The sequence below is a fragment of the Anguilla rostrata genome, chromosome 18, assembly GCF_018555375.3.
Source record: "Anguilla rostrata isolate EN2019 chromosome 18, ASM1855537v3, whole genome shotgun sequence".
Taxonomy (NCBI): domain Eukaryota; kingdom Metazoa; phylum Chordata; class Actinopteri; order Anguilliformes; family Anguillidae; genus Anguilla; species Anguilla rostrata.
Window position 1 is genome coordinate 6,411,716 of NC_057950.1, and position 7,500 is coordinate 6,419,215.

The 7,500-nt window shown below is 49.9% G+C and overlaps 1 protein-coding gene across 1 annotated transcript in view; it reads right to left on the bottom strand.

Annotated features, from left to right (window-relative positions):
• The window catches only part of ndst2a (N-deacetylase/N-sulfotransferase (heparan glucosaminyl) 2a), a 111,652-nt gene that overhangs the window by 38,513 nt on the left and 65,639 nt on the right, over window positions 1–7,500 (bottom strand). Inside the window, exon 3 of the mRNA XM_064317440.1 lies at window positions 1,050–1,106. The gene's annotated coding sequence lies outside the window, so the exon portion shown is untranslated. The remainder of the gene's footprint in view (window positions 1–1,049; window positions 1,107–7,500) is intronic.

Below are 7,500 nucleotides of genomic sequence, written 5' to 3' on the forward strand. Positions count from 1 at the left end.
GCGCTCTCTCTCTCCAGCTCTGCATTACCGTACATCCGCAGGAAGTAAATACAGGAACAGAAACACACGGCAGAGGAAGTCACAGAAAAAAGAGAAAGAGGACGTTTGAGCGCGGTCGTCATGGAGAGAAACCCGGGCCGGGCCGGCGAGACGGTCCGCCTGACGCTGGGTGAAACCGCGTCTCGTTAAGCGCGCCTGCGTCTGGAGCGCTTAACGACCTGTCGGAGGGGAACGACGCGCGCGCTGAGGAATGCTGGGTAACGGGCCGGGGGACGGACTATCGATGCCTGCCGGCTAATCCCCGCCACGGACTGACCGGTTATGAAACCCCCTGTTCAGAGCCCGGATGTGGGGTCCTCGTATGTAGCCCAGCCGTTCTCATGTTGGGCTGTAGTTATGGCTTTTTCCCGAATTCCCCGGCAGTTTTATTGCAATAGATGCTAAGCCCCAACACTGTAGTGTGCAGACACAAGTATGGCAGAAAGTATCTGCAGAAATATCAGTCTGAGAATGAGCCATGTGTCAATTAAATCTACAAGACTCTCCAACTACAAACAATGTACGACTACAACTACAAACATGGAGATCTACAATCTCCAACTGGCTGAGAACAGGTAGCGTACAGTCAGTAAGCTCTCACTGGCAGACGAGCTGACAGGATAGTGTTTGGCAAGGTGCAAACCAGAACATAAGTCAAGAAGCAAGGCTCCTCAAAAATCATCTCCACTATACGCACGTAACAAGTCACTGAAGACACGCTACTGTAACACGCCCGTAACATCCGTCTCCAGTTACACTGCGCTTCATCAGCCAAATTCATTTCTCAGTATGAATTAGTAAAATTAGAGTATTTAGTGAGCAAAATGTACCCAGTGGCAACACTTAATTATTAATGCTATAATTTTATTTTAACAGACTACTGTTCAAATGTATTATTTTTACGAGCAAATTGTTATTCATACATGAGCTGAATCAAGCACACAGACCACAGGAGCAGAGGCCAGTTCCCTTCTTCCCTCTCTTAGAGCTGAATAAACACAGGTTCTAACCTTGTTGCCGCGGGCGACGTCCTTTGGCCGGCCTGGTCTGTGTGTGTCTGTGGTTTCCTGTAATGGGAACAGAAGGGGACAGAGGGTCAGGGCTGAGAACCCTGCAGGACAGATGGTTCTCTGCGCTCAGTGTGACATCACAGTCATTGTGACATCACAGTCAATATTTGCGCTTGTCAAGCATGGAGGCGTGGCTTCAGGTGCACAGCCCTGCTCAGTACCCAGATCGGTATGACAGTACCACAGTGGCTGGTACAGGACTATCACAGAGGCCTTCTCCCCCAGGCTATAGAAAGGGAGACCACCAGCCTGCCTGCAAACCCAAACCTGTTCAATCCCCCTCCCACTCACCCAGCCGTCTTTCCAAAGGGCAAATCGATACGTCAGTATCCGACCCCTGGCGGACCGTGTGCCAGGCGGGTGTGGTGCCTCTCAACCAATCACGGGGAACGACAGCCAAAAGAGCGGCCAGTGTCAAGAGATGGGCTCACGGAGAGGGGCTCATTACAATCAATAATCACCAAACACACACGCTCACAAGCACACACACACGCACGTGCAAATGTGTGCGCGCAAGCACACACATGCATACGCTTGCACACACTTGTGATCAGAGCTGCATTTCATGATTCAATCAGCAAACACGCACACGCTCGGCCAAACACACGCATGTGTGTGCTCAGCACACAAACCCAAACACACGCGCACACACACAGCTATCAGGCGGCACACCAGACCACCTCGGGCACAGAGGACCTGTAGCGTAGCGTCCTGGCTCTCACAATCAGCCACTCAAACAGGCTCTTCCCCCAGGCCCCCAGCCTCTGGCTACCTGTAGCACTTAAGCAGAAGCAGCTACTGAACCCCCCCCCCCCACGCCTGGGGGGCTCAGTGCACTCAGTAATGAATTATACATGATCAAAGAACATCGATCATCGCTGCGATCCAAAAGATTAGGCAAAGCAATTCATCTGGCACAACTAGCCGCGTTTCATTAATGCATCTTCAAGTGCATTAGCCAGCATTAGCTTCCGTTCAGAGAGAAAGAAACCCACGCGGATAAACACACCGGTTAAACTTCCGCCTATTTCCGTCACAAAAAAATAAATAAAAAAAAGAAAGAAACTCGCTAGGCAGTATTTTGCTTAGCCGACATCATCCCAGAGTGTTCCCTCCAGCACTACTAAAGAAGCATTAGGGGAATAACACAGTCCCAGGTAATCAACAGCCCATGGAGAGCAGAGTCCTGAAGGAGAAGAGCAGAGGAGAGCAGAGGTGTTTCTCTACAGCCCTGTAACTGGTCTACACGTCCACATCCATTCCAGCCGCACCTTCAACCCGCACCTCCCCAGTCCTGGCCTGAGGGGGGGTGGGGGGGTGCTGCCGAAACGAGAATGGCGCTCACGGCGGGACGGATGGCGGCTGCGCTCTCGCTGGTCTCTCCGGGTCCCGCGTTTTGGCTTCGCCCGGTGGGGGCAGCTGACTGCGGCGTGGAAGAACCCGTCCGCGGAGGGGGCGGGGCCCCGGTGGACCATATCCAATTACGGCACAGTGACCGGCAGGCGGGCTTAGAGCCCGGGACCTGGAGCCCGGAGCCGGGCCGACGCGAGGCTGGCGGGGGTCAAATGGCGGGTCCCGCCCCGCCCCGTCCCGCCACTCCGCCCGCTACTGAGCCGAGCCGCCGGAAAGAGCCGGAAGGACGGCAATAAACCAGCGCTCCTCACCGAGACAGACGGCTGTACGGGCTTCAGAAAGACCAGAGCGCCCAGAAGAGGAGGAGGAGAAAAAATAAACAGAGAAATGAAGGCTGTCAGCTTACACACAGCTGAGGGGAGGGGGCGGAGAGAGAGGGAGAGAGAGGGAGGGAGGGAGAGAGAGAGAGGGACAGAGAGAAAGGGAGAGAGAGAGAGAGAAAGGGAGAGAAGGAGAGAGATGGAGAGAGAGAGAAAGGGCGGAAAGAGAGGGAGGGAGGGAGAGGGAGAGGGAGAGACTGAAGGCTGCTCTTCGTCCTCTCGGGCAGATGATCTCCCTGGTGGACGCCTGGATGAGACCCAGCATGCACTGCGGGCCCTGGGGCTCCATTAGCACACTCACCAGCAACCTGAGACTGCTGAGCATCAGACACCTCCTACTGACAATTATATCACTACACAGAGGGAGAGAGGGAGAGAGGGGGAGAGAGAGAGAGAGAGAGAGAGAGAGAGGGGGAGAGAGAGAGAGAGAGAGAAAGGGGGAGAGTGGAAGAGAGTGCGAGGGAGGGAGAGAAAGGGGGAATACTTAACAGCATGTGAAAGAAGGAGAGGAAAAAGAGGGACAGTCAGATGTAGAGACGGAGAGAGAGAGAGTGAGAGAGAGCGCAAGAGCGATCACAGTGACACAAGGAATCCTCTTTTGTTCTCCGCTGCCCAGAATCTGATTTTAAAGTTTAATGGAGCTCAGTCAAACAGCAGCACATCTCCTGGCTAGCCAGCGCTCAGTCAGCAAGCCCAGTGCCGTCTGTCTCACACACGACCACACATGACCACACACACACACACACTCTCTCTCTCTCTCTCTCAATTTCAATTTCAATTTCAATTTCAAAGTGCTTTATTGGCATGACAAATATAGGCACTTGTGTTGCCAAAGCAGTGGTTATAACATACAACTATATACAGTTAATCCGTTATATTAAAAAAAAATAAAAATAAAAATAAAAAAATATATACAAAAATATCAGTAAGTGATGTTAGGTGTGTGTGTGTGTGTGTCTGATTATCTGTGTGTTATGTGCATGAGTGAATATTATGTGTCTGCTTGTACGTGTGTATGCTGTGTGTAAATGTGTGCATGAGGTGGTCACACATTGTCCCTCAGAGTATGGCAAGAGAACACAAATTGTGCTGCTAATATGCAGCAGCCTTTTTCTTCTCCTAATAGGTAGGGTAATCTATCGTCATTGGGTATATAATTGAATTGGGGACATTTCTGGATTATTTTTTGGTAGAATCTTTGGCGAATTTGGTCAAATTTTGTGCATTCCATTAGGAAGTGTTTTTCCGTTTCAATTTGGTTGCCTTTGCATTGTTGGCACAATCTATTTTCTTCTGGCAACCATGATTGTCTGTGCCTGCCAGTTTCTATGGCTAAGTGGTGCTCGCTGAGTCTGTACCTCGTCAAGGTGGTTCTCAGTTTTTTGTCAGTAACTGTGGTCAGGTAGTTCGCTACAGCATACTGTCTTTTTAGGGCCAAATAACATTTCATTTTACTTTGCAGTTTTGTTTTAGTTTTAGTTCTAGTTTTAGTTCTCTCTCTCTCTCTCTCTCTCTCACACATTATCGCACTCTCTCTCTCTCTCTCTCTCACACACTCACACATTATCGCACTCTCTCTCTCACACACTCACACATTATCGCACTCTCTCTCTCTCACACACACACATACACACACACAGCCACTGTCTGTGCAACATTAGTGTATCCCACAGAACTATCCCAATATTGACAGCAGGGTAAAGCAAACCTGTGCCGATCACTGGGGTAAACTCAGAACCGTTGCCACAATCAGCATCTCCCTCTCATCTCAGCTGACCCCCCCCCCCTTTCCCCCAGTCTCTACTCCCTCCCCCTCTGCTCTCCTCCACCCCTGTAAAATCTGAATCTCCTCTTGCAGAATGTTCCTCCGGCTAATTCTCCATGGCCGTCCCTGAAAAACCCCACTGGGGTGTGCAGGAGAGGAGGGGGGTGCGTTTCATTCGACCCAGCCTGGAGGTGGGGGGTGGGGGTCAAACGGGGAAGGAACAGATGCATGGGGGGGGGGTGGGGGGTGGGAACCGACGGTGATCTGCAGAGAGGAAGGAGGACTGGACCCATGCTCCCCCCCCCCCCCCCAAACAGGAGGAGAGGAGATTAGCGAGCTGATTTACTGAACGTGGGGGGAGACACATCCGCGCACCCCCGATCCCCCCCCCGCGACGGTTTCCCACCCACACCCGCTTCCCATTTTCCCCAGGAAAGAGGACGCTGGGAAGGACAAGGAGAACAGGGAGAAGAAAAAAAGCAGAAGCAATAACAGCTTTTCCCTGTAAGGACGCTGCGGTCTGACATTCTATTAGCAGGACACAGTTTCCAATTTACTGCCCGTCTGTCTGAGGGAATCGAACCCGTACTCCTAAACCAGGACAGGTGGGTAAAATAAACAATAACCGTACAGATGTACACATTCATTTAAAAGCCTGTAAAGCAACAGATAAAGGATGTTAAATTCTGCACAAAAGCAGACTGATTGCAGAGTGACCCAGTACATAAATACACACGCAAAATCATAATTAGTATCATAAAGCAAAGTGCCGCCTGAACGATTTCCTGTTTTCACACAATCTATAAAACTCTGTGCACTATATTTAGCAGGAACGGGAAAATGGATGGTATGTAATGGGATGGGATGGATGCTATGTAAAAAAGGTTGTGTAAGTCGCTCTGGATAAGAGCGTCTGCTAAATGCCTGTAATGTAATGTAATGTAATGAAATCAAATAATTCCTACGAAAAAATAAAAAAGACGGTCGAACATGATCTCACTCAAGGAAAACCCTTCACTTTCGTTTCATAGGATTAGCGTGAGAACAAAAGGAGCAGGCAAATTCCTCAGACCGCGCGGTTCCCTACAGACACCGTATCACACAAAGTTCGTCACAGAAAACTTGCGTGAGACAAATAAAGTGATCCTAGGAATTCCTCAGAATTCACACCGAATCTCAATTAGCGAAGCTATAACTAGGCAACGGAACATGAACCACATCCGACACAGGAAACTGCAGCAGGTACAAGAGTACTGCGAATTTGAATTGCTAATCAGCGCATAAGGAACAAGGTAGAGACCCACAGCTGCTGCAGGAGGTTCAACTCAGGGCTGAACAACCACAAGAACAAAATCTTAGACTGCACATCTAATTTCTTTTTATTCCTACTATCTGGCAGAAAGCTGTCCTCTTCCTGCTCCATACCCCTCCCACGTAAGTCAAGTGTAAAGCAGTTACCTCCACAGAGAATTAGGCAAGTAAACAAAACAAAAAAATCTTTAATTTATCTGAGGTGAAGTTACAGTCCAATATCGCTACTGATCGCTACATCAAAATGACCAATAATCTCAACGCGCATTTAATTAAGATCGCCAAGTCTGCTCGAATTAAACGAAACGTGTCCATCTCTGTTAATGCCCTTCTGGAGCAACGGCATCCTCCTGCTCACACTCTCTGTGGATTACTCAACAGGAAGCCTTGGAGGCATTAGCCCCAAACCACAATTACAATGGTGGTAATTCCACTGAGTTCCACTGAGTCCTTACAGATAAGGGGATGCATTCTCATGTTCAAGCATAATGTGGCTTCCAAGACCAAGTATATCAAATATATTGAATAATCAAGCCCAGCCCTGTCCTGCCTACCTCAAGAACCTTTCTAACCCACCTGTAGCTTCGGTTTAAACACGCAGCATTTAAGCTTCTGTGGGAAGCGAGAGACGAGATGAGCTGAAGACTTCCTGGTCGTTCTGCATTTCCTGAATACTCTGCAGAGATGGTTACTAAGATAAGAAGAACGATTTAGAAGATAAGAGAGAGAAGCCACCAGTCAAATCAGTCAGTTGCTCTATTTCCACTTCTGTATGTTTTTGTTGAGTAGTCGTTTTATTTAGGGTGAGGCCATGTATAAGCCCCTTGGCCTCTCCCTGGACTATTTCACTGTTTTTTTTAAATCTCTTCTGTTCCTGTTTTATATTTTAATTGTGCTAAATAAAATCTAATCAAAAATCTAATCGAGCAACACCACCAGTGTTCTACACCGGACAATGGGGGGGGGGGGGGGGGGGGCTCTTCGCCTCAGTCACACTCCCCGGTGCTGAGGGGGGAAATGCTGACGAAACCTATCCCAGAATTCCACCTCACCCGGGTAAGGCGGACACAAAGGGCCAAACTCCAGACCTGGATGCTTCAGAGCGCACTTCCTGCGTAGCTCCACCGCTGAGAGAGAGCGAGACTCGCCCGGGGAGAAGGAACCGAACCGCAGGCCTGGACTCGGCGCAAACGCGTCTGTCACAGGAAGATAAATAAATAAATAAATAAATGAATAAAGGGAAGGAGGATGGGAGAAGCTGCGGCCGTACGCAGGTGGGGAAGGCGTGGAAAAACGGCAGGTGCTGCGGAAAGGGTTTTCGCTTCGCCCGGGGGGGGGGGGGGGGGGTGGTTCTGTAATCTGGCGCTCTAACTGATGGCGGCCCGCTAGCGCCCGCTAGCGCAGCGGAGACTCTCGTCGTCGACGGCGACGGCGTCGGCAACAGCGGCAGGCGTCTCCAAGCGGCTCTCATTATTCTGCTGTTACTCAGAAAACCAGATAAAATGCAGACGGCTTCATTTGCAGATACGACAGCCTGGCGTTTTTAAAAAAAGCTGCCAATTTACCGCTGGCCTGTCAGAAC